Source organism: Aegilops tauschii, chromosome 7 (assembly GCF_002575655.3).
Source record: "Aegilops tauschii subsp. strangulata cultivar AL8/78 chromosome 7, Aet v6.0, whole genome shotgun sequence".
In the NCBI taxonomy this organism is placed as follows: domain Eukaryota; kingdom Viridiplantae; phylum Streptophyta; class Magnoliopsida; order Poales; family Poaceae; genus Aegilops; species Aegilops tauschii.
Window position 1 is genome coordinate 12,059,977 of NC_053041.3, and position 27,735 is coordinate 12,087,711.

The following is a 27,735-nucleotide window of genomic DNA, read 5'->3' on the forward strand; positions in this document are numbered from 1 at the left end:
GCAGTCTCTTCATGCTCATACTCCCCTTCATGTTCATACCCCCCTTCATGTCCATATCCACCTCCATATCCACCTTCATATCCATCTTCATGTCGATATCCACCTCCATGGCCACCTCCATATCCACCTTCATATCGATATCCATATCCATATCCAGAGTGAGACAAGTCATAGTCTGGATTGAACTGAATATTTTACTGCACATTTGATTGTAACAGTCTCCTCATTTGTTGAAGTTCATCCTTCAGAGTTGTAACTACTGTTTGGAAATTATGCTCCATTTTATCTACATGCTCGACAAGAATTGCATTTGATTGCAGAGCTTCTTTTGCTTCTTCCTCGGCCATTTGAAGCTTCGTGGATTTCAGCTTTCTAGTACCCGGCATGCCCAAACCTGCAGCACTTGGTCCTAGACCTATACACCTCACATACCCATTCCTCTCCTTTCCCGCGACATGCGAAAAGAGGTCACCTTGCTTGATGCTTTTTTCTAAAAGTTCTGGACGCTCATTTGACTTCTCTTCTATCTTTTTCTACAAGACAGAACATATGATCCATGAACACATCAGCAACATAGTGTCTACTAAAGACTATAACTCCAATGTTCTATAGAAAAAACTAACAAGTACAAAGCCTAAAGATTGTTGCAACTCAAATACTTACAAACATAGTTGTTGCAGTCACACTTCAAGGGGCACCGGTCTTCTTGCACGTGTGTGTTTCTATAAACAGTTCGTGTCTCTGAGGGGGATATCCATTCTTCTTATGCTACATTCATTTTCTTATAATTAGTTCATAACAATCAAGAAACGGTGCAAAATAGAGTTATATAAGATCATTATATACCATTTCATGAGAAACACGAGCATGAATTTTGCTGCTTGATGTATGCAATAATTCCATCTCCATTCGATTTTTTCTTCCTTGCTCGCTACATTGCTACAAATATTGATTCAATGAATTGTAAATTAGAGCAAAACTGCAGGAAACTACACATATTTTTTCTTGCAGTGTACCTTCCCTGCTTGAGTTTTCCAAAAAGCAACAAGCTCTTTTCAATCAGTTGGGCTAACTCTGTTATCTGGGACAACTTGAAGTTCCCCATCGGTCATCTTCTCATCAAAATACAAAGTCTTCAACTCAGATTTGAAATCCCTCCATTTCTTCGCAGCGCTTCCCATTACCCAATCCTTCAGTTTGTCATCCATAACATAGTACATCTGCTTTCAAGCAAGTGTAAATGGAGAGTGTAAGGGTGATGTATTAGATAAAGGGGAAAGTTATACTACAAGTCATCTAGAGATAAAGGGGCAAGTTATACCAGAAATCATAGATTATACCTTTAAGGTTTTCCACAAATGATTTTTTCTGCTCAACATCAACCTTTCTCCAATCTTTATGCCCAAGAGATATTTTACTTTTCACAAGTGTGGAGATGAAGTTTGAAAACTCCGATGCATTTTCCCCAATTGGTTGTCCATCACCATTGTACTCCACACAAATTGGTGGGACTGTCCCCAATCTATCATACACATTTTGCATTCTAGTGCGTTTTTCCCCTTCTTCCCCTTCGTTTCTTGAACCAACTCATGGTCTAAACATGGAAAATAGTTAGTAGGCTATATATCATCATTTAACTAACATGGAAAATAGCTACGTACCTTCATGCTCTTCAATGTTATCACTTGGCATGTCATCAACATCTCTAGTCATTTGGGACCTAAGAACTCGAGTTACTTCAACAGTAGGCTTTTCTACGGTGCTCTACACATAACGAAACAAGATATGTAAAACTGAAGTAATAGATGCAATAACCAAATAGAAACATGTTATATCACCTTGTTTCTTTTAGTTTGGTGCTGACTGGCTTTGCCTCCAGAAACTTCGTTAGCATCTGCAAATCTGAAAGACCCAAATCGTGCAAAATCCTCACCGTTTCTTGCTTTAAGATTCGCTAGCCTCTCTTCCTCTCGTGCTTCAGCATTGTCTTCGTCTCTTCCTTTTTCCATTTTTTTTCCTGAAAAGAAAATTTATAGCACATTAGAATTGACACATTGGATATCAAGTATATAAGCATGTAACTGAAAAATGAAAGGAAAAGGCACACACTTTGGTTGCTAAACTACAGGATCAAGTGTTCCATCTATATCCATCCTACTACGAGGTATATTTCTAACATCAACACTAAGATCTACATTGGCATCCAGATCAGCAACTGACACAGTAGGTGCATCATGGTGGTCAAAATCTTCATCTCCCACTCCAAACATATCATACAGGTCTCATGGATGAGGAAAGCTTCTAACAGAATACCAATCTTTATCAAGCTTATCTTGCACATAGTACACTTGGGTTGCTTGAGATGCCAAAATGAAAGGTTCATCAGACTTGAGTAAATGCTTGAAGTTCACACGTGTGACACCAAGATCATCGACTTGAACCCCCTTGTCTTGTGCACTGTTGTTGAAGGATATATGCCCTAGAGGCAATAATAAAGTTATTATTTATTTCCTTATTTCATGATAAATGTTTATTATTCATGCTAAAATTGTATTAACCGGAAACTTGATACATGTGTGAATACATAGACAAACATAGTGTCACTAGTATGCCTCTACTTGACTAGCTCGTTAATCAAAGATGGTTGAGTTTCCTAGCCATAGACATGAGTTGTCATTTGATTAACGGGATCACATCATTAGGAGAATGATGTGATTGACTTGACCCATTCCGTTAGCTTAGCACTTGATCGTTTAGTATGTTGCTATTGCTTTCTTCATGACTTATACATGTTCCTATGACTATGAGATTATGCAACTCCCGTTTACCGGAGGAACACTTTGTGTGCTACCAAACGTCACAACGTAACTGGGTGATTATAAAGGTGCTCTACAGGTGTCTCCGAAGGTACTTGTTGGGTTGGAGTATTTCGAGATTAGGATTTGTCACTCCGATTGTCGGAGAGGTATCTCTGGGCCCACTCGGTAATGCACATCACTTAAGCCTTGCAAGCATTGCAACTAATAAGTTAGTTGCGGATGATGTATTACAGAACGAGTAAAGAGACTTGCCGGTAACGAGATTGAACTAGGTATTGAGATACCGACGATTGAATCTCGGGCAGTAACATACCGATGACAAAGGGAACAACGTATGTTGTTATGCGGTCTGACCGATAAAGATCTTCGTAGAATATGTGGGAGCCAATATGAGCATCCAGGTTCCGCTATTGGTTATTGACCGAAGACGTGTCTCGGTCATGTCTACATAGTTCTCGAACCCGTAGGTCCGCACGCTTAAAGTTCGATGACGGTTATATTATGAGTTTATGTGTTTTGATGTACCGAAGGTAGTTCGGAGTCCCGGATGAGATCGGGGACATGACGAGGAGTCTCGAAATGATCGAGACATAAAGATCGATCTATTAGACGACTATATTCGGACATCGGAAAGGTTCCGAGTGATACGGGTATTTTTCAGAGTACCGTGGAGTTACGGGAAGACGGGAAAGAAGTATTGGGCCTTAATGGGCCTTAGTGGGAAGGAGAGGCAGTAGCCAGGAGGTGGCGCGCGCCCCTCCCAAGCCCAGTCCGAATTGGACAAGGGGTTTGGGGCGCGGCCCCCTCTCCCTTCCTTCTCCTCTTGCCCCCTTTCCCCCCTTCTCCTAGTTGGACTAGGAAAGGAGGAAACCTACTCCAACTAGGAGTAGGAATCCTACTCCCTTGGGCAAAAACTTTAGAAAAACTCTAAATTTTTCTAAATTTTTGGAAACCACTCTCACGAGTGGAACTACTCTGTCCCGAACAATGGTCGGTCGGTTTGGAAACCTCAAACTCCCTTTCTCCTCCCTTGCTCCTTTATATACGGGGGTAGGGGGGCACCCCATAGACACAACAATTGATCCCTTGGATCTCTTAGCCGTGTGCGGTGCCCCCCTCCACCATAATCCACCTCGGTCATATCGTAGCGGTGCTTAGGCGAAGCCCTGCGTCGGTAGAACATCATCATCGTCACCACGCCGTCGTGCTGACGGAACTCTCCCTCAAAGCTCGGCTGGATCAGAGTTCGAGGGACGTGATCGAGTTGAACGTGTGATGAACTCGGAGGTGCCGTGCGTTCGGTACTTGATCGGTCGGATCGTGAAGACGTACGACTACATCAACCGCGTTGTGCTAACGCTTCCGCTTTTGGTCTACGAGGGTGCGTGGACACACTCTCCCCTCTCGTTGCTATGCATCACCATGATCTTGTGTGTGCGTAGGAATTTTTTTGAAATTACTACGTTCCCCAACAGTGGTATCAGAGCCTGGTTTTATGCGTAGATGTCATATGCACGAGTAGAACACAAGTGAGTTGTGGGCGATACAAGTCATACTGCTTACCAGCATGTCATACGTTGGTTCGGCGGTATTGTTGGATGAAGCGGCCCGGACCGACATTACACGTACGCTTACGCGAGACTGGTTCTTCCGACGTGCTTTGCACAGAGGTGGCTGGCGGGTGTCAGTTTCTCCAACTTTAGTTGAACCGAGTGTGGCTATGCCCGGTCCTTGGGAAGGTTAAAACAACACCAACTTGACAAACTATCGTTGTGGTTTTGATTCGTAGGTGAGAACGGTTCTTGCTAAGCCCATAGCAGCCACGTAAAACTTGCAACAACAAAGTAGAGGACGTCTAACTTGTTTTTGCAGGGCATGTTGTGATGTGATATGGTCAAGACATGATGCTAAATTTTATTGTATGAGATGATCATGTTTTGTAATCGAGTTATCGGCAACTGGCAGGAGCCATATGGTTGTCGCTTTATTGTATGCAATGCAATCGCCCTATAATGCTTTACTTTATCACTAAGCGGTAGCGATAGTCGTAGAAGCATAAGATTGGCGAGACGACAACGATGCTACGATGGAAATCAAGGTGTCGCGCCGGTGACAATGGTGATCATGACGGTGCTTCGGAGATGGAGATCACAAGCACAAGATGATGATGGCCATATCATATCACTTATATTGATTGCATGTGATGTTTATCTTTTATGCATCTTATCTTGGTTTGATTGACGGTAGCATTATAAGATGATCCCTCACTAAATTATCAAAGTATAAGTGTTCTCCCTGAGTATGCACCATTGCGAAAGTTCTTCGTGCTGAGACACCACGTGATGATCGGGTGTGATAGGCTCTATGTTCAAATACAACGGGTGCAAAACAGTTGCACACGCAGAATACTTAGGTTAAACTTGACGAGCCTAGCATATAACAGATATGGCCTCGGAACACTGAGACCGAAAGGTCGAGCGTGAATCATATAGTAGATATGATCAACATAGTGATGTTCACCGTTGAAACTACTCCATCTCACGTGATGATCGGACATGGTTTAGTTGATATGGATCACGATGATCACTTAGAAGATTAGAGGGATGTCTATCTACGTGGGAGTTCTTAAGTAATATGATTAAGTGAACTTAAATTTATCATGAACTTAGTCCTGATAGTATTTTGCAAATTATGTTGTAGATCAATAGCTCGTGTTGTTGCTTCCCTATGTTTATTTTGATATGTTCCTAGAGACAAATTATGTTGAAAGATGTTAGTAGCAATGATGCGGATTGGATCCGTGATCTGAGGATTATCCTCATTGCTGCATAGAAGAATTATGTCCTTGATGCACCACTAGGTGACAGACCTATTGCAGGAGCAGATGCAGACGTTATGAACGTTTGGCTAGCTCAATATGATGACTACTTGATAGTTTAGTGCACCATGCTTAACGGCTTAGAATCGGGACTTCAAAGACGTTTTGAACGTCATGGACCATATGAGATGTTCCAGGAGTTGAAGTTAATATTTCAAGCAAATACCCGAGTTGAGAGATATGAAGTCTCCAACAAGTTCTATAGCTAAAAGATGGAGGAGAATAGCTTAAGTAGTGAGCATGTGCTCAGATTGTCTGGGTACTACAATCGCTTGAATCAAGTGGGAGTTAATCTTCCAGATAAAATAGTGATTGACAGAATTCTCTAGTCACCATCACCAAGTTAGTAGAACTTCGTGATGAGCTATAGTATGCAAGGGATGACGAAAGTAATTCCCGAGCTCTTCGCGATGCTGAAATCGACGAAGGTAGAAATCAAGAAAGAGCATCAAGTGTTGATGGTTAACAAGACCACTAGTTTCAAGAAAAGGGCAAAGGGATAGAAGGGGAACTTCAAGAAGAACGGCAAGCAAGTTGCTGCTCAAGTGAAGAAGCCGAAGTCTGGACCTAAGCCTGAGACTAAGTGCTTCTACTACAAAGGGACTGGTCACTGGAAGCGGAACTGCCCCAAGTATTTGGTGGATAAGAAGGATGGCAAAGTGAACAAAGGTATATTTGATATATAGATTATTGATGTGTATTTTACTAGTGTTTGTAGCAACCCCTTGGTATTTGATACTGGTTCAGTTGCTAAAGAGTAGTAACTCGAAACGGGAGTTGCATAATGAACAGAAACTAGTTAAGGATGAAGTGACGATGTGTATTGGAAGTGGTTCCAAGATTGATATGATCATCATCGCACACTCCCTATACTTTCGGGATTAGTGTTGAACCTATTTGGTGTTTGCGTTGAGCATGAATATGATTTGATCATGTTTATTGCAATACGGTTATTCATTTAAGTTAGAGAATAATTGTTGTTCTGTTTACATGAATAAAACCTTATATGGTTACACACCCAATGAAAATGGTTCGTTGGATCTCGATCAAGTGATACACATATTCATAATATTAAAGCCAAAAGATGCAAAGTTAATAATGACAGTGCAACTTATTTGTGGCACTGCCGTTTAGGTCATATTGGTGTAAAGCGCATGAAGAAACTCCATGCTAATGGGCTTTTGGAATCACTTGATTATGAATCACTTGATGCTTGCGAACCATGCCTTATGGGCAAGATGACTAAGACTCCGTTCTCCGGAACAATGGAGCGAGCAACTGACTTATTGGAAATAATACATACTGATGTATGCGATCCGATGAGTGTTGAGGCTCGCGACGGGTATCACTATTTTCTGACTTTCACAGATGATTTGAGCAGATATGGGTATATCTACTTGATGAAACATAAGTGTGAAACATTTGAAAAGTTCAAAGAATTTCAGAGTGAAGTGGAAAATCATCGTGACAAGAAAATAAGGTTTCTACGATCTGATCACGGAGACAAATATTTGAGTTACGAGTTTGATCTTCAATTAAAACAATGTGGAATAGTTTCACAAATTCGTGCCACCTAGAATACCACAACATAATGGTGTGTCCGAACGTCATAACCGTACTTTATTGGATATAGTGCAATCTATGATGTTTCTTACCGATTTACCACTATAGTTTTGGGGTTATGCATTAGAGACAGCTGCATTCACGTAAAAAAGGGCACCATCTAAATCCGTTTGAGACGACACCATACGAACTGTGGTTTGGCAAGAAACCAAAGTTGTGGTTTCTTAAAGTTTGGGGTTGCGATGCTTATAAGAAAAAGTTTCATCCTAATAAGCTCAAACCCAAATCGGAGAAATGTGTCTTCATAGGATACCCAAAGGAGACAATTGGGTACACCTTCTAACAGATCCGAAGGCAAGCTATTCATTGCTAAGAATGGATCCTTTCTAGAGAAGGAGTTTCTCTCGAAAGAAGTGAGTGGGGGGAAAGTAGAACTTGATGAGGTAACTGTACCTGCTCCCTTATTGGAAAGTCTGTTCCTGTGACTCCTACACCAATTAGTGAGGAAGCTAATGATGATGATCATGAAACTTCAGATCAAGTTACTACTGAACCTCGTAGGTCAACCAGAATGAAATCCGCACCAGAGTGGTACGGTAATCCAGTTCGGGAGGTCATGTTACTTGACCATGACGAACCTATGAACTATGAGGAAGCGATGATGAGTCCAGATTCCGCAAAATGGCTTGAGGCCATGAAATCTGACATGGGATCCATGTATCAGAACAAAGTGTGGACTTTGGTTGACTTGCCCGGTGATCGGCAAGCCATAGAAAATAAATGGATCTTCAAGAGGAAGACGGACGCTGATAGTAGTGTTATTATCTACAAAGCTAGACTTGTCGGAAAAAGGTTTTTGACAAAGTTCAAGGTGTAGACTACGATGAGATTTTCTCACTCGTAGCGATGCTTAAGTCTGTCCGAATCATGTTAGCAAATTGCCACATTTTATGAAATCTGGCAAATGGATGTCGAAACTACATTCCTTAATGGATTTCTTAAAGAAGAGTTGTATATGATGCAACCAAAAGGTTTTGTCAATCCTAAAGGTGCTAACAAAATATGCAAGCTCCAGCGATCCATCTATGGACTAGTGCAAGCATCTCGGAGTTGGAATATACGCTTTGCTAAGTTGATCAAAGCATATAGTTTTATACAGACTTGCGGTCAAGCCTGTATTTACAAGAAAGTGAGTGGAAACACTACAACATTTTTGATAAGTATATGTGAATGACATATTGTTGATCGGAAATAATGTAGAATTATTCTGCAAAGCATAAAGGAGTATCTGAAAGGAGTTTTTCAAAGAAGGACCTCGGTGAAGCTGCTTACATATTGAGCATCAAGATCTATAGAGATAGATCAAGACGCTTGATAAGTTTTTTCAATGAGTACATACCTTGACAAGATTTTGAAGTAGTTCAAAATGGAACAGTCAAAGAAAGAGTTTGTTGCCTGTGTTACAAGGTGTGAAATTGAGTAAGACTCAAAGCCCGACCACGGCAGAAGATAGAAAGAGAATGAAAGTCATTCCCTATGCCTCGGCCATAGGTTCTATAAAGTATGCCATGCTGTGTACCAAATCTATTGTATACCCTACACTGATTTTGGCAAGGGAGTACAATAGTGATCTAGGAGTAGATCATTGGACATCGGTCAAAATTATCCGTAGTGGAATAAGGATATGTTTCTCGATTATGGAAGTGACAAAAGGTTTGTCGTAAAGGGTTACGTCGATGCAAGTTTTGACACTAATCTAGATGACTCTAAGTCTCGGTCTAGATACATATTGAAAATGGGAGCAATTAGCTAGAGTAGCTCCGTGCAGAGCATTGTAGACATAGAAATTTGCAAAATACTTACGGATCTGAATGTGACAGACCCGTTGACTAAAATTATCTCACAAGCAAAACATGATCACACCTTAGTACTCTTTGGGTGTTAATCACATAGCGATGTGAACTAGATTATTGACTCTAGTAAACCCTTTGGGTGTTGGTCACATGACGATGTGAACTATGGGTGTTAATCACATGGTGATGTGAACTATTGATGTTAAATCACATTGCGATGTGAACTAGATTATTGACTCTACTGCAAGTGGGAGACTGAAGGAAATATGCCCTAGAGCCAATAATAAAGTTATTATTTATTTCCTTATTTCATGATAAATGTTTATTATTCATGCTAAAATTGTATTAACCGGAAACTTGATACATGTGTGAATACATAGACAAACATAGTGTCACTAGTATGCCTCTACTTGACTAGCTCGTTAATCAAAGATGGTTGAGTTTCCTAGCCATAGACATGAGTTGTCATTTGATTAACGGGATCACATCATTAGGAGAATGATGTGATTGACTTGATCCATTCCGTTAGCTTAGCACTTGATCGTTTAGTATGTTGCTATTGCTTTCTTCATGACTTATACATGTTCCTATGACTATGAGATTATGTAACTCCCGATTACCGGAGGAACACTTTGTGTGCTACCAAATGTCACAACGTAACTGGGTGATTATAAAGGTGCTCTACAGGTGTCTCCGAAGGTACTTGTTGGGTTGGCGTATTTCGAGATTAGGATTTGTCACTCCGATTGTCGGAGAGGTATCTCTGGGCCCACTCGGTAATGCACATCACTTAAGCCTTGCAAGCATTGCAACTAATGAGTTAGTTGCGAATGATGTATTACAGAACGAGTAAAGAGACTTGCCGGTAAAGAGATTGAACTAGGTATTGAGATACCGATGATCGAATCTCGGGCAAGTAACATACCGATGACAAAGGGAACAACGTATGTTGTTATGCGGTGTGACCGATAAAGATCTTCGTAGAATATGTGGGAGCCAATATGAGCATCCAGGTTCCACTATTGGTTATTGAGAGTTTATGTGTTTTGATGTACCGAAGGTAGTTCAGAGTCCCGGATGAGATCGGGGACATGACGAGGAGTCTCGAAATGATTGAGACGTAAAGATCGATATATTGGACGACTATATTCGGACATCGGAAAGGTTCCGAGTGATTCGGATATTTTTCAGAGTACAGGGGAGTTACGGGAATACGGGAAAGAAGTATTGGGCCTTAATGGGCCTTAGTGGGAAGGAGAGGCAGCAGCCAGGAGGTGGCGCGCGCCCCTCCCAAGCCCAGTCCGAATTGGACAAGGGGTTTGGGGCGCGGCCCCCCTCTCCCTTCCTTCTCCTCTTGCCCCCTTTCCCCCCTTCTCCTAGTTGGACTAGGAAAGGAGGAAACCTACTCCAACTAGGAGTAGGAATCCTACTCCCTTGGCGCGCCCCTCCTAGGGCTGGCCTCCTCCTCCCTTGCTCCTTATATACGGGGGCAGGGGGCACCCCATAGACACAACAATTGATCCCTTGGATCTCTTAGCCGTGTGCGGTGCCCCCCTCCACCATAATCCACCTCGGTCATATCGTAGCGGTGCTTAGGCGAAGCCCTGCGTCGGTAGAACATCATCATCGTCACCACGCCGTCGTGCTGACGGAACTCTCCCTCAAAGCTCGGCTGGATCGGAGTTCGAGGGACGTCATCGAGTTGAACATGTGCTGAACTCGGAGGTGTCGTGCGTTCGGTACTTGATCAGTTGGATCGTGAAAACGTACGACTACATCAACCGCGTTGTGCTAACGCTTCCGCTTTCGGTCTACGAGGGTACGTGGACACACTCTCCCCTCTCGTTGCTATGCATCACCATGATCTTGCGTGTGCGTAGGAATTTTTTTGAAATTACTATGTTCCCCAGCAGTTGTCAATCCAATCACATTTGAAAAGCACAATACTTCCTTTGTTGTTATAATTTAACTCAAGGATTTCAGTTATCACACCATAATATATTTTATTGCTGACCATAAGATTTTCATTATCTTCACTTGTGGAAGACAAAATCTGAGATACAAGAGCAACCCCGCTGCTTTGGTTAGGTCTACCCTGATCATACGAATTTGTGTGGAAATTGTACCCATCTATGGTATAGCTATTACACTTCCTTGCAGCTAAGAAGGGCCCGTTAGCTAAAGTTTGAATCTCTTCAAAAATATCTTCACCATTCGCAATTAGTTGTGCCACATGGAGCTTAAACCACTCATGGAATTTCTCTTGGCGAATGCGACTAATCTCTAAGTTATTCCCGTGGCCAATAAAAGTTAAATAGGCATCATACTTGCTGCAGGAGTTAAGTATGCAAATTCAGCAATATGACAAATATCGTTCATAGGCTCAAATGAAAGAAATTCTTAGAAATAAAATACCTCAAATATGAATCTATGTTATCATAATTAAACAAAACATATCGATGTACTTGCATCCATGACTTGTGATCTAAGGTCACTATATGTCTTCCAGCCAAAAATCGACCCTTGTTGGTAAAAAATGGCATAGTAGATACATTGGTCTCAGGGGCGTCATTTCTGCATTTTCTGTTAAATCTAGTCTCACATCCATGCAAATAACGGGAGCAGAATGTAAGGCTCTCATCAAACACATAGCCCTCTGCAATTGACCCCTCGGGGTGGCTCTTGGTACGAACAAACCCCTTTAGCTTCATATTATACCTATATAGTATATACGTAACATATATCAGATTGTTTTGAAGAGCAAGAAACCATATGATACCAAGAAAATAGGTTTATAGGGATGACCTTTCTACTGGGTACATGCTACTGTACTTTACTGGCCCCCCTAGCCTCACTTGGGTTGGAAGATGAACCATCAAGTGAACCATAAGATCAAAAAATGATGGCAGAAATATGGCCTCAAGAATGCTCAAGGTCTCAGCTATTTCTCCCTCTAGCTTCTCCATGTAACTTATGCTAATGACAGGAGAATATATTTGCTTGAAGAATCTGCTGACGAACCAAGGCAACACCGACTTCCTTTGGCAATGTGTTCCGAACAGCTAGCGGAAGCAATTGCTGCAAAAGAATGTGATTGTCATGGATCTTTAGCCCAATGATCTTTTTCTGCTTCACAAGGACATTCCGGCGTATATCAGATGCACAACCATCAGGGAACCTAGCTTCCTTACAAATTTTGCAAAACAATTTCTTCTTTTCATTGTCCATTGCATAGGGTGCAGCAGGAAAATCAAATTGTTCACCTACTGGGACAGGTTGGAGAGCTTTTCTTATTCCGAGATGCTCTAGATCTCTACGAGAGCTATAATTATCTCTTGATTTTTGGTCCATGCATAGAAGTGTGTTAATTATATTTTCACATACATTCTTTTCAATGTGCATTGCATCAAGATTATGAGGCTGCAGCAAGTCTTTCCAGTATCTCAACCTAAACCATATGGATTTTCTTTTCCGAACCATTGGTGGTTCGCCAACCTTGCGCTTCTTGGTGGTTGTTTTCCCGGAAGGGTCCTTTCCAAAAACAGTCTTCATATTTTCAGTGAGGGCTAAAACTTCCTCCTCAGTAAGTGGTACAGGTGATGTCCCTAATTCCACACCATCAAAGGATTCTTCATCAAATCTGTATTCATGGTTAGGATCAAGAAACCTTCGATGACCCATATAGCAAAATTTCTTGCCTTCCTTCAACCGAAGAGAGCAAGTATGTGAGCCACACAATGGAGAGCCAAATTCACCAGAGGTTACAATCCCGGATAGAGTGCATAAGCCTGGGAGGTCTGATGCAGTTGACAATACAGCAGCATGCAGGTTGAAGGGTTTACCGGTGGAGGCATCATAGGTTTTAACACCCTCCTCAAAAAGCGAGTTCAAATCATCAATAAGTGGTTCAAGAAAGACATCTATATCTCCCCCAGGTGACCTTGGACCAGGAATTAGCAAAGAGAGGATGAAATTATGCTGCTTCATGCACAACCAAGGAGGAAGATTCAACGGAATTACTACAACAGGCCAGATAATATAGGATAACTTCATTGTCCTAAATGGATTAAAACCATCAGATACTACAAGCAGCCTCATGTTGCGACTATCTTTAGCAAAATCTGGATATTTGCCATCAAAGTCCTTCCAAACAGGCGCATCCGCTGGATGCCTTATTAGTCCATCTCTTGTACGTTCTTCAGCATGCCATCTGCAGTCCGCTGCACTCTTTGGGGACACAAAAATGCGTTGTAGCCTCTTCTTTATTGGAAAATAACAAAGAACCTTCCTTGGGACCTTGTGTACATGTTTCCCATCAAGACTATTCTTTTCAGATTTCCACCGAGAAGTTTTGCATGTAGGACAAATATCCTTATTTGCATGTTCCTTCCAGAACAAAATGCAATCATTCTCACATGCATGAAGTTTTATATAACCAAGCTCAAGGCATTTTATCATCTTCTTAGCTTCATAAATTTTTTTGGGTAGCTTTGCTGTTGGAAAGGCCTCTTTTAGCAACTCTAGCAGTATGTCGAAACTTTTATCACTCCAACCTCCAAGAGATTTTGTATGGAGTAACCTAACAACGAAACGTAGCTTTGAGAAGGTTGTGCACCCTGGATAAAGCTCCTCCCTATAATCAGCTATGAATTGTCGGAAAGCATCTTCGTCCTTCTTCTTTTTCTTCTCTAGAAGAGGGTCGACGCCCTCAGGCTCAGCATCCTGGTGACTTGGATCCTCCTCACTACTATCACTAAAATCCCCATTTTGATGTGCTATATCTTGAATCATTTCAAGCATCTCATCATAGTCATCTAGGTCAATCTCCTCTTGAAAATTATCAGGTTGAACCTCATCATTGTCACTCTCGGATGCAAGAGGTGATGATGCCTCCCCATGATATATCCATCTTTTGTACCCACTAATAAACCCATCGCATAACAAGTGCTCATAGACAACACTAGCTTCAAACCAACAACAGTTCAAGCAAATTCTACAAGGACATAGTATAGTGTTCCCTCTTGCTGAATGAGTAAAAGCAAAATCTATGAATTTCTCTACCCCGTCTATATATGCTTGTGTATTTCTAGCTTTATCCATCCAACACTTGTCCAATCTTGACCAGTTTCACTAAAATTGCCTAACATGCGAAAGAAAGTTTACTTCTATTAATGAAAAAATCTAGTAACAAAATGCATATCATCAATATCTAGTACAGGCGACAAGAAATACAATACGAAGAAGAAATGCCATCACACAACAGAATATAGTTAACCGAAACATGTAATTTCAGAAAATACAAAAACCAAAATAGCAGCAAGAATGTCATCATCTATGTCATAAAAGCATAGCACCTGTTCTGTCCACATCTCCTGTTTCGCAAAGCACAAACAAATATGGTACTACTTTGGGGCATCAACTAAACAAACAAAGACTTAAATAACTAGCTTTCTTTCATCTCAAATTAAATGAACTCCAAAGCTCAATGAAACAACTTAGTCAGGTGTCAACGAATCTAATTAAGCTATGCACTTGTTAATCTCCAATGGTCCCTGTTCTTTGATCTGAAGGGCTAATAACAGTAGCAGTGTTCGTTCGTAGACAAGCAAAAAGTTCAGTAATAACATTGCACTTGCAGTAGCAGTGTTCTGAAGGGCTACAAATGAACTCCAAAACTAGCTTTCTTTCATCCCAAATTAAATGAATCTGTTTTTTTGCTGTTATTACACCAAAGCAATTAAAAATTGATGCTTTGTTCTAACTGACGGAATAGTTCAGTGCTGCACATTCAGAACAAAAGAAGGCGCACAAATTGCTACCAAACCTCACCTGTCCAATGAAGTACAGGAGGCAGCGATGTCCAGGGAAAGGATGTTCAGCAGGCAAAGCTGCTCGCTGGAGAGGAGGGCCAACACGTGGTCTGCTGCTTCGGGGGCTTGTGGAGGAGGCGGACCCGTCACTTGATGCTCGGTGAAGCCTGCTCGGGGAGGAAGTGCACGAGCGTAGTACGTAGTTGCTGCGACGAAGCCCTTCCATGGAGGATGGTGTCCGCCGGTGGTGTGGCTTGGCGATGACGATGGTGGCCGACGGGGTGCTCGGAGGTGCCGCTCTGGAGTGGGGTGACGACGGCAGCAGGATGCAGTGGTTGTTGGGGCAGCGGAGGGGCGGAGTGTCTGCCGCGCGTGATGGGGGGCGACGACGGCAGTGGTTTGCTGGTTGGAGGGCCTCCGCCGGCGGTGGATAGTTGGGGGCAGCGGCGGCTTGCGGTCCAGTGGAGGGCGGATTGGGGTGCGCGGCGGTAGAGGAGCTGCGTTGGTGAGGGGCTACGCCGGCGGTGGGGGCGGGGGAGCTACGCTGGCGCGCGGTGGTCGAGCGCGGAGGCGGCCGCGCGGTGCGCGAACTAGCTAGGTTTCGGGCGGCGGTGGCGGGGGATCTGCTGGAGGCAGGGTATTTGGGGGTGGCGTGTTGTGGATCTGGTCGTGGGAGGGCCGGCGCTATTATTTCTCAATGGGCCAAAATATTGGTCAAGTCGCGTGCTTTTTTTCCTCTCTGGCGCGCGCTTATTAGGGCCGTTTTTCCGTTTCGCGCCAAAGACGGTCTCCGGCATGGGCCGGCAGATTATGGGCCGAGATTTCGTTCTCCCGGCAGATTATGTGCCGTAAAGTGTACCGGCAGTGCGGATGCCGTTGTTGTTAAAGTTCTCCCGGCAGTTATACCGCCCTAACATGCTTCTAGCGGCAGTAACACATGTCCCGGCAGTTAGTTTGCCCTTAAATAGGTTTTTCTTCCGGCAGTTAACTGCCCCCAATCAAGTATTGTGGTGTAGTTGATCTATGATCATGTTTCATCTCTCCTCTCATGCTTAAATAGAAACATTATTGCATTAGCATTTGATAGATGCAACAACCATATGGAGGATGCGTTCATGCAAACAATTCAATACATGCATAAGGAGCACATGGGTCTTTTTTATACAGATGACCATCTAAGTACAGTGCATTTCTGCAGAGGCGGGGCCATTGTCAAACAACACAATGCTAGAAACGGATCATCACTACCCGCCGGCATGCAAGCAACCGATGAACTGCCACTAGCCACTAATCTCGTCAGCAAGACACAACTCCAAGATCATTCCCCCAATGGGGAACACAACTTATAGCGCCGCCATCATCCGATCCAAGTAGACCCAGGCCTAGGGTTTTCCTGAAGTGTTCTGGGAGGGGAGTCGGGGATAGATGTCGGCGCCTTCAGCAAGGTAGCAATGCTCGCACGCACCACCGTTGTTAGCTTTGACCATAGTCGAAGTCTAGCTTTCCATGGAAGTCTTTGTCCCCTCCAATAAAATGAACCTAGCTGCACCGCCATGTCCACCATCGTCACCACAGGACCACCACGACAGGATAACTGGATCCTTCCAGGTCGGACAATCATGAGGCTCATCTGGATGAGATCTGAATCAAATCGAGTACTGCGCCCCCGTAGAAGATGCCATGTTAGAGCACCGGATCGCCACCGCCCCCAGCACGCCATCCTGCCAACGCCACGTCACCCATCTGGACCTCCCAACATTGCCGACACCACGTCGTAGCCCGCCGATGAGCACGGCAGCCCCACCACCTGTTGGCGCAACCGAACCTAGCACACGAAGGCGATCACCGGAGACACAGTCGGAGGGGAAGAAGAAGGACACGGACGATTTGCAGGCGCACAAACACCATCCCGCACAGACGATTTTTTTCTGTTTTTCACCTCGAGCACGAACTCGATCCAGGCAGCGCGTACACAGGCGAGGAGTGGGCTTTATACGCGCGTGCACGGACATGCCATGCCGCGCACCTAACGCTCCCACCCACGCACCCCCACGTCCCGCACTCCGCGGCTCGCGCCCCCGACGCGCTCCGGGCACAACCGGGTCCAGCGCCCGACGCGGTCACACACCTGCACACCTCCCCAACAAACCCACGCACGCATGCACACACTCTCGGTCACGCACACACACGCCTGAGCCTGCCACGGGCCGAGCCCGACGTGTCCACCACGTGTGCACACACGCACCGCGTCCGAGCCCGCCATGGCTTATTGCCCTACACCACCGTCTCCCCCCAGATTCAGTCAAAGGCATCCCGTGGACAGCCGCCGCTGGGATCGGATGCCAAGGCATCCCGTGGGCTGCCGCTGATGGGCTCCAGACAGGGGGGAGGTCGGGGAAGGGGAACTCCCCGCTGCCATCGTCCCTAGACACTACTAGAAAAAGGCTTACTAGTGGCGCACCAGTTTTGCCTACTAATGGCGCACTACTGGTGCGCCACTAGCACCACGCCACTAGTATTTTTTACTAATGGCGCACCGCCGGTGCGCCATTAGTATCTGGTATACTAATGGCGCACCAGGCAGTGCGCCATTAGTATGCCTCCCGGGGGCCATATATACCCATGTGCTTTGCCATACTAATGGCGCACTGCGGGGTGATGCGCCATTAGTATCCTTTGGCATGCTAATGGCGCACTGCTGGGTGATGCGCCATTAGTATCCTCGGCATACTAATGGCGCACTGCGGTGTGATGCGCCATTAGTATCCTTTGGCATACTAATGGCGCACGTTGGTGTGATGCGCCATTAGTATGTATATTAGGGATTATTTTCTTTTCTTTTCTGATTTTTGCACAGATTACAAAATATATTATTGGACAGAATATAAGCAGCACCACACAGCAATAGCAGATTCATCGAATACAATAGAAGATTAGTCTCCGAATACAATTCATCATATTAGTCTCGAATTCAAAAGACCGAACAAAGATAGAACATTACAAGTCTCGAGACCGTGAGTAGCGAGTTTGTCTTCACATTACAAGTCGATATCGATCATATAAACTACCATCACATAGAAGAGAGCTGCGGTCATCACGATGAGCATCATCGCAATGAAACTGGTCTTCATCCGGTTCCTCCAACGCTCCCTCCTCTCTCACGCTAGATAGCGCGCGTATCTAGATTCTGCCTCCGCCCTAGTGGTGTACCCTTTGTAACTGTTACCGCTGAAACGGTGAACCTGTCTCCAACACTCCTCCCAGTCGTCGTAGACTCCGGGAACCTTACCCTTGTACACGACATACGACGGCATCTCTATGCACTAGCCAAACAACAGACAATACATAAGCAATATATAAGTATGCAACAAAAGGATCGGAAGAGAAAAGCAAGACATTAATACCACGATTCATGGTCCTACTAATAAATAGCATCGATTACATCTAAGTTGAATGACTGTCCAAACCAAAGAGACATACAAGTTCATTAAAGTTTAATTACAACATGAGGTAATCAATGTTTCAGAACTACACATAGCATCACTACTTTCGACTCGACTCGGGGGACCGGAGCGTGGATGAAGCCGCCGTCTGTCGTGATGGTCATGAAGTCACGGGCGTTGTCAGCCTGCATTTGTAGCGTTGTGTCTATCTCACTGTTGGACGGTTGAAATTTGAGGTAGAACTGCCCCGAGGTACGAAGGACATCTTGATGGATGATTTCTGCAAACTCCGACTGGATGCGAAAGAATTCTTGTCGGATGTCCGCGTCCTGGATTGCCGCCAAGCTTGCGGCCCAATCTTTGAGATTATTTGGTAGCAGAAGGTGATTATGGTCCCGCACGATCGCCCGCATGTGATGGAGGGCGTAGTAGGCATCCTTCCGACCGCCAGGCGGCTGCTTGACGCAGGGGAACGTCGTATTGTGGGTGAACACGTGCCTGCCGTACCTACGAACTGGCCTCTTAAAGGTGCCTCCAGATGCGGCGTAGCTGGGGAGAGCATCATCAAGAACTTTCTCGATATTTGTGTAGTCTATCTTGGAGTCACGGTCCGGGTCGAAATACGTGGCCATGGAATATTTCGGGCTTAAGAGGATGAGTGTGCAATGTGTGTCACTGCACAGAACACGGAATGTTAGAAAAAAAAGAACGATTGAAATCTAAGAAATCATATGTTACGGGGCGGTTAGGAGATGACTTACTCGGGAAAGTAAGGCACGAGGAAGTTATCCTTATCTGGGTTTGCCAGAATGACGCCTTCGAGGTGTGAACTCGCGACTTGCCAGTCCCCAGCGCTGCCCAAGATCTTGGCACACATGTAGAAGGGGTCGACTATCACAATGTCCGGGGTCTTGTCTCTAATGATCCGCATCTCCATACTCAGCGAAAACAGCCGAATGAAGGTGTAGTGCAGCGGATGAAGGTTAAGCATAGCAAAGATGTCATCAAACCACAGGACGATCGTACCCCCGACGACGCTATCCACAAAGCCCTTGCCCTCTGGCACCTTGGCCACGAAAACCGGGTATGCCACATCATTCTCTCTGAGACGCTGCTTCTCCAAAGAAAGAACACTGTCATGCAGACTCCGCATAGCACCGGTTGCAGCATTGAGCATATTTGTCGGTAGCATCGGCCTACCCGCCACATGCACCCTCCTCGAGATATCCTTAGGTGAAGGTGGCCCGTCCTGAGCACGGATCGTACTCGGTGCCGGCTGGCTCGCACTGGCGCCCTTGTTAGTCTTTCGTTTCCGTCCCTTCTTCCTGATCTGCTGTAATGGGATCGAGTTCTGCTCACAGACCGCCTTCTTGAGTGTGTTGGGGCTGATAATATTTGGCACCTCAGCTATCTGAGGCTCGGTGAAGGCGGCAGCTGGAGGCGTCTCCTGAGAACTGAACGCCAGACGACGCCTGTTGCAATTGGGTTTCTCCGCCGTACCAGCTAGATCGCGGTCGTCTTTTTCAGGGTTGGGTTCTTGAGAAGGAGGCCCGCAGAACTCGTCACCGTACCCATGTTCGGCAAAGTACTTATCGATGTTGGAAAATGTACCGCCGTCGTTGTCGTCGTCGTCCGGATCCTATGCCATATGCATGTCCGGATCCTGTGCCATAGGGATGTCCGGCATGTCCGGTAGCGTTGCGGCGTTCTTGCCATGGCTTGGCGCTGGCACGACTGGCGGTCTTGTCTGTGGGGTGGTGTCCCCCGCCCCCAAACGAATCTGGCTCTTCGGCCAAAGCAGGGGCCAGCTTACACAGGCGCTGAGGGTCATCACATCATCTTCGTCGGCCCCAGCGGGTCGAATCGGAGGTAACAACTCGTCGCAGCCTGGCAGCACCCGAACCAGTTCAACCCTATACAAGGTGGGTGGCATCGGATTACCGTGGAACACGCGGTTGCCCGGTTGAACGATTCTGCCCTTGGCGACATCGACCAACTCGCTGCCCACGAAGTGCAGGAGAGTGCAAGGAACATCGGTGGCGCCCTGTGAAAACATGTAGGGCGTCAGGGATGCCCAGTCAAAGGCAAGGAGATGAAGTCATCGGCCGAGAGGCTTAGTTACCATGATGCCGTCGAGCTCGGCTAATGTCGAGGCACCGCCAACGGCGGGCGTGCGTGTGCAACTGACGGAGGGGCCGCTTGCTGGCGAGGTGCCGGCCGGCATACACCCGGGTGCATTAAGCTCCAATGCCCGTGCCGGCGCCAGAGACACGAATACCGCCTCCGCCGGAGACACCAATGGCGCCTCCTGCGCGTTGTGCGAGTTGCTGGCCGTGCAGCTAGGAACCGGGGGAGGCCCTTGTTGGCCGCCCGCAATCCACGTCGTCAGCCCTTGAATCAAGGTAGGCACAATGGCGGTGAGCGTCATTCCCAGTTGTTGTTGCACTTGCTCTTGGACAATCTCCGGAATCCGCGCCACTAGTGCCTTGAGTTCTTGAACCTCGCGCGACTGGCTTTCCGAGCTGGTCTTTTTCTCCTTTCGCCCACCAGCGGTATAGTATGACGACCATTTTGTGGACAAGCCTTTCCCGGCCACACGACCAGCTGACGACTGCTTACTGAGCTTATCCTTGTTTTTCATTACGTTCAACGCCCTATTTAAAGGGGTGTCAAAAGGGGAGCTCTGAGATGACCCCGCGCTACTGCTTTCAGCCTCCTGCGGAAGGAATGTGAACCATTTAGAAATTTGGCTTCATTAATTAGAATGCAACCATATGGAGCTAATTACGCGGGGGTGTATTCCTTACCAGAACAAGCTCAAGCGCCCTGGTCTTCCGATCCGTGGTAAGCTCCTTTGTTACCGGGTCCTCCTTGTACCGGGCCCTGACAAAGTTCCTGGTCTGCTTGTCACGTAATTTCTCGAAGCGGGGCGGTAGGCCTTGCTCGGCACGCTCCGCGTCCTCCTTGTCCCATATAGGCTCCGCCACTCTGTAACCGCCGGGACCGAGTTGGTGGACCCCTAAGTTCAACTCCCACATTTCTTTCCCCCACTGACTTGATTCGGAGGTTGCGCTGCTCTCGCACTTGATCTTGAACTCCTTGTAGTCATCTTCACTCATCAAAGGATATTTCGCCTTGATCTTGTCATAACTATCACCTTTTTCAATCATTGCCTTCACCGTGCTTCTCCATGTAGACAGGGCCGTGCTCATCCTCGTGAGGGCGGCACTGTTCACTTTATTTCCTGAGAGGCGTGTGTTTGCAAACTCAGCGGGGAACTTGTATCGTTCGTGCAGCTTCGTGAAGAGGAGGCTGCGCAAATTCCCTCGGTCCTTATGCCTTAGGTTCTCGGTGTTGATCAAGACGGTGCTCCGGAGAATGCACCCGAGCTGAACCGAGTACCCCTTGACTACATGTTTGGGCGCCGTCGGATGCCCGTCGGAGTTCACTTCAGTAAATTCCTCCTTGATGGTGCCGAGCACGTTCGGGCGCCGGTCCTTCCGTTGCCTCTTCGGTTGGCTGCCATCTATGCGTGCGCCGCCATCATCAGTGGTGGCATCCTCGGCGGCACCATTAGTGGTGTCATCCCCGACGCCACTAGGGGTTGTGTAGTCAGGATCGGTGTCTTCCACGGCGTCCTCATAGCGGTGAGGTTCTTCCTCCATCTCCTGGGACAGCTCCCAGAATTGCTTGCCGCCCGAACCGCCGGCCTCATCGTTGTGGGCCATGTTTCGCTCTAAATAGGAAAAAAGTTTGGTCAAAAAGTTGGTTATTGTCAAGGAACAAGATCATGGTCTCATCATTTAGGGTTTGTCGACACCGAGGCATCCTAAAAGCTAAGCTTTTATCATTTAGGGTTTGTCGACACCGAGGCACCCTAAAAGCCTAAGCGTACATCACTTGGCACTAATCACTTGGCTCTATTGCCACCTATGTTGGATTTATCATCTAGGGTTTATCGATGCTAAGGAGAATTCTAAGTTGGGCCTAATCACTTGGCTCTATTGCCACCTATGGTTTAATGCAGCAAGAATGGCGGGGCAGTTGATCCTACTTAACTAAGTACTAAGATACCCCGGCCCATGCATTAGTCGCAAGTACCCCATATGTCCTATTTTTAGCAAAGTCATGCTAAAATTCACGGAAAATTTCAGCATGACCTTTGCTGAAAATAGGACATATGGAGTACCTGAATTTGCCGGAACGGAAGTTAATCGACATTCCAGCAAACTCAAGGGCCTCTTGGGGTACCTGCAAATTCATCACGACACAATGGTCGGAGACAAAACCCAGCAAACTAGCAAAGTTACTGACGTGTTTACAGAAATTGTTTTCTCTAAAAGATGATCATCATCTTTGCAAGTCTTTCTCAATGTGATCACAAGTAATTCAGAGGCATCACAATAAAGCAACACCCTGCAGTAGCCTAAAAACAAGTGAAGTTTCACCCATATAAGAACAACTTTATAAAATCAGAGAAGTTGCTAAATTTTTTGTATCCTTCATACACACTGGAGTACAATGCTATATAATGTTCCATCATCATTACAGAAATCCAAGAAACACATGGTCTTGAGGATATTCTTTATGACTGATTATTTCAGTTTTACATGCAGATTTTGACCAAAAAACACATGGTCTTTTTAACAGTTTTCAGTTTGGACAGAATACTGAAAACTACAGTTTGGACAGAATTCCTAACACTTTGGTCTTCTAGTTACAAAACAAAACTGACATAATTCTAGATGCCATAACTGATTTTTTTTACAGTAGCTCAAGTTTTTGACAGTAGCTCCTCACTGTCTGTCGCCTGCAACACTTTTTATGCTAGCAGCTCAAGTTTGTGCCATCGGAGCAAATAAGCAGGAACCAACATATGTAAGGTTTCAACAAGACTCATCATCAGTATATATAAGCAGGATCTTTGTAAACAAACGAACACTAAGAGCAGAATGTTCTTGCAACAAACATTATTGTGTGACATCGAAAGGCATCACTCTGCTTAAAGGGAAGGATGACTTAAGTGGCCAGATGTATATGATTGCACCACTTGATCTGCACTTCTCTATATTATATGATGTACTGAAGAACTTGAGCAAAAAAAGATAAATAGGAACATATTTCTCACCTTGGTGGTGTTGCTGCTGCTGCACTGTCTGGACTTCACTTCCTTTACCTCCTCGGAAACCTGAAATATGCAGATGTTAGGAAGGTTCCAATTTGTATATGATGATTCTAAGAAAAGGGAAAAGGAGTATCAAGAACAGATTTACATGTCCGGCTGTTAGCCATTACAAACTTAAATTTATCTATTTCTGTATCTCACAAACTATCATAAATGAATAATAGTATTATAGTTCAGCTATTCCATGGAATAATGGGCTTAAGATTAATGAACCAAAAGATGCCCTAATGGAAGTAATAACAACATGACAGCAAACAACCAACAAACATGACGGGCAGGCCAAATACTCATGTCACTTCCATTAGGGCATCATCTTCCTACAACTACTCATCTTCAGCAGCACATGATACTGCTACTGTATCTAATACAACAACATGACACTTGTTACTGTAGCACATGATACTGCTACTGTATCTATAACTATAACTACTACAACAACATAAAACTACTATGCATCATCTTCCTACTATACTTGCTACTCATCTTCAGAACCAAACAACAGCAAAAACAGAACCAAACTACTATCCATCCATCTAGCAAGCAACTAGCACAACTCATCCATCCATCCATCAAGCATCGTATACCTAACTAACATCAACATACATACATCTATCTAACATGCATTGATCCGTGTAACTAGCAGCATGAACAAGAGAGGAACAGGGAACAGTGACATGGACAAGAAGCATAGAGGCAAGGAAGAGAGGCTCACCCCAGGCCGTGGTCGAAGGAGAGCAGCCGCTGGTCACGCGCAGGAAGAGACGGCGGGAGGTGGCGGCAAGGGTCATGGCACCGTCCTTGGCTCGCCGGCTGCTGCGGAGGTGACCGGTGGCGGAGGACGGCAGGGGCAGGCGGGGTGTGGGCATGTCGGGGCTGCGCTCGCCGGCTGCTGCAGGGGCCGGAGGAGGCCCTCGCTCGTCAGAGGGAGGAGGAGAGGAGAGGAGCGCTCGGCCGATCTCGTTCGGGGGGCGCGGGGGCGGCGGGGGTGGAGTCCCGCGGGGGTCGGGGCGGCGGCGTCGGGGCAGCGCAAGACCACAGCGGCGGCGGCGTCGCCGACGGCGTGCAGGCGCGGCGAACGGAGGGGGCGGAGCAAGGGGGCGGCGGCGTACGGTTGGGGTCGAGTGGGGGATCTGGCGAGGGAGGGAGGGAGGCCACAGTGCGAGGGGAATAGGTGGAGTGGGGGAGGGTTAGCAATGGCGCACCTCCCCCAAGTGCGCCATAAGTACGACGATAACAATGGCGCACCTCACCCTAGTGCACCATTAGAAATTACTAGCCCGACTGGTCAGGTTATATTCCACCTAACCCTATCTCCATCAGAACACGCCCACTAGCCCGACTGGTCAGCACGCGGCACACACACTAGGAAGTCCTGGGTTCGATTCCCAGGCTCCCCAATTTTTGTTTTTTATGCATTTCAAATGATGTTTGATATTTATTTGTGTTTAAATATGATCAAACTTGTTTAAATCATAACAGTAATATTTTTTTTATAAAAACAGTAATAATTTGTTAAAAAATATCATCAAATTTATTATTTGAAAATATCATCAAATTTATTATTTGAAAATATCATCAAATTTGTTATTTGAAAATATAATCAAGTTTGTTTTTTTTGCAATTTTAGTTGCATTCATTTGTGACGGTGGAGTGGGCCGGGGAGGGTGCGGGGGAGAGGGTGCGGGGGGTGCTCGGCGGCGGTGGAGCGGGGGAGGGTGCGGTGGGTCGTCGGCGGCGGTGGAGTGGGGGAGGATGCGGGGGGTCGGCGGCGGCGGCCGGTGGAGCGGGGGAGATGGTGCGGGGGGTGCTCGGCGGCGAGGGGGACCGGATCCGGCGAGGTGGGATAGCGATCGAGATGGAGGGGGATCGAGATCGAGTGTCCATGAAATTTAAAAACATTCATGAGTTCAAAAAGTGCCCATGAAATACAATCGAGAAATGAAGACTGCAATTTAAATATAATCGATCTTAGCTAGCTATCTGTTCACAATCTTCTTGCCCTTATTTTTCGTAAATGGAGTTCTTCTCTTGAACGGACGTCCTTTAGGTAGGGTGGTCCTGCTTCTTCTTGTGGTGTATGCTGGTACTTCATCGTCGTCGTCATGTTCCATCTTCGGGTCGCCGTACTTGTCGAAGTCTTGCTCATTGGTGACTCCATCCATTCCGATGATCTTCCTTTTGCCTCTCCTCACGACAACACGACTGGGCTTTGGCGGGTCGGTAATGAAGAAGCATTGGTCCACTTGGGAAGCCAGTACCCATGGCTCATTTTTCGCGGTGACGTTCGCGCCTGCGGTCTTGGATTTGGCTTCGGGTATAACCATGGTGGTGAAATACCGGTCTTCTTTTATGACGCTCTTGGCCCATCTGACACGGAACATCGGGACCTTCTCTCCAGCGTAGCTCAGCTCCCAGATCTCCTCGATCCTTCCGTAGTATCTGTCCTTGTCGTTACCGGTGTAGGATTCCATGTTACCCCGGAGTTCTGATAACCATCGCTCTTCATGTCCTTGTCCTCGGTGTAGAATGTGTAGCCGTTGATATCGTACGCCTCATACGTCATCAGGTTGTGCTCGGCGCCTTGTGACAAGGCGAATATGAGTTGTTCTTCCGCGGAAGAATCCTCATGTAAAGGATACTGTTGAGGATATAACCCTTAGAGTCACCCGCCAGGAGGGGCCAGGTTACAAATAATGGTCATCACGTGAAGCCCAATACCGAGCTTGAAGACGGCGGGTCAATGATGGGCCTAAGACCCGGCGACGGCTTAAGGCCCGTAGTGATAAACCGCCGTATGGCAAGACTTGTAGTGTAAGGCAAGAATAGTTGGGAGTCCAAGCCGGACACTCTTATGAGCCGTCCGGGACTCTGAGAGCCGCTGGGCGTCAACCTCTCTATATAAAGGGGCGACCCGGCGGCGGTTAAGGGACAAGTAAGATCTCGTCGAGAGCCAGGCATAGCAATTAAGCTCCCTGGTCATCGAAACCCTAACCAATACCACCTCAACCGGACATAGGCTTTTACCTTCACCGTAAGGGGCCGAACCAGTATAACCCTCGTGTTCCTTGTCCCGTTTAACCCCTTTAAGCTTCCTAGCTGCGATGGCTCCACGACTAAGTCCTTGCACGAGGACATCTGCCGTGACAATTCCACGATAGTTGGCGCCCACTGTGGGGCCAGCGCACGGTGGATTTGAGTTCTTGAAGGGCAGCTTCGAAGGGCTCAAGGGATACGCTGTGGGCCGGATGACCAAGAGTCGTCGCGGCAAGCTCTACATCGACAATGCAAACTGGGGCCCCGACGCCGGCTCAATTGAGTACGGGTACCGGGTCCCCTTTGGCGGAATTCATGTTTTCATTGGCAAGATTGGTGAGCCGGGCCCTGAGCCGGATCTCTGCGCCGATATCATTGAGACGGCTCAGTGTGCACGACCCGCCCGGGCTCTACCTGCCTTGAAACATGCTTTTGTGGGATGTGTTCATGGAGGACTCTCTGAAGGGTCTGGATCTGGCGATGAGACAGCTGCCGGCTCTGACGGCGAGTCGTCTACGGATGAGTCAAATTTGTTGTATCAACTTCAGGATGGCAGGCTCAGGGGTTGTTCCGATGGCGACAGCATTCCGGACCCTTTTGAACCGCCGAGCCGGGTTGGAATCTTCATGGCCGGCGCGCAACCTGTTCAAAACTCCGCCTCCGGGTCAGGAAGCCCGGTGCCTTCACCGGCTCAGGTGCTGATGGATCTCACAGACAAGCTGACGGTCCTGTTGACCGCTACGGTGGCTCCGGCGGATCAAGTTCAGCATGACGCGGAGGTGGCCCAGTTAAAGTTGGATCTAGCACAGGCCAAGGAGGATCTGGCGGCGGAGGGGATCAGGATGGCTGCAGAGAGGGCGGCTCTTGACGCCCAGACTCAGCTGATTCAAGCACAGTCCTTCTGGCTCATGATGGATCAAAACGCATCCAATGAGGTCATGAGAAGGAGGCATCAAAAGGCCCAATCTCGACTCCCTCCGGTTTACGATCCTCGAAATCTCTTCAACACGCCGGGTGCAGAGTCTAGTAACCCGCCAGGGATCATAGTGCCCGGGGCTGGGACACCTATTCAGCCCCAAGTGATGGGGCCTCCCCGGGTGAACCCTGCCCCGCCTCAGTACGTGCCAATACCACCGGGTCATTATGCTAAC

The 27,735-nt window shown here is 46.4% G+C and overlaps 1 long non-coding RNA gene across 1 annotated transcript; it reads right to left on the reverse strand.

Moving 5' to 3' along the window:
• Nucleotides 1-1,346: 1,346 nt before the first annotated feature.
• On the reverse strand, nt 1,347-15,580 carry LOC109747666 (uncharacterized). The gene is made up of 4 exons (XR_012188658.1): nt 14,943-15,580; nt 1,839-2,017; nt 1,662-1,764; nt 1,347-1,594 (listed from the first exon to the last, which is right to left on the reverse strand). It is a non-coding gene; the product is annotated as an uncharacterized lncRNA (long non-coding RNA).
• Nucleotides 15,581-27,735: the final 12,155 nt, after the last annotated feature.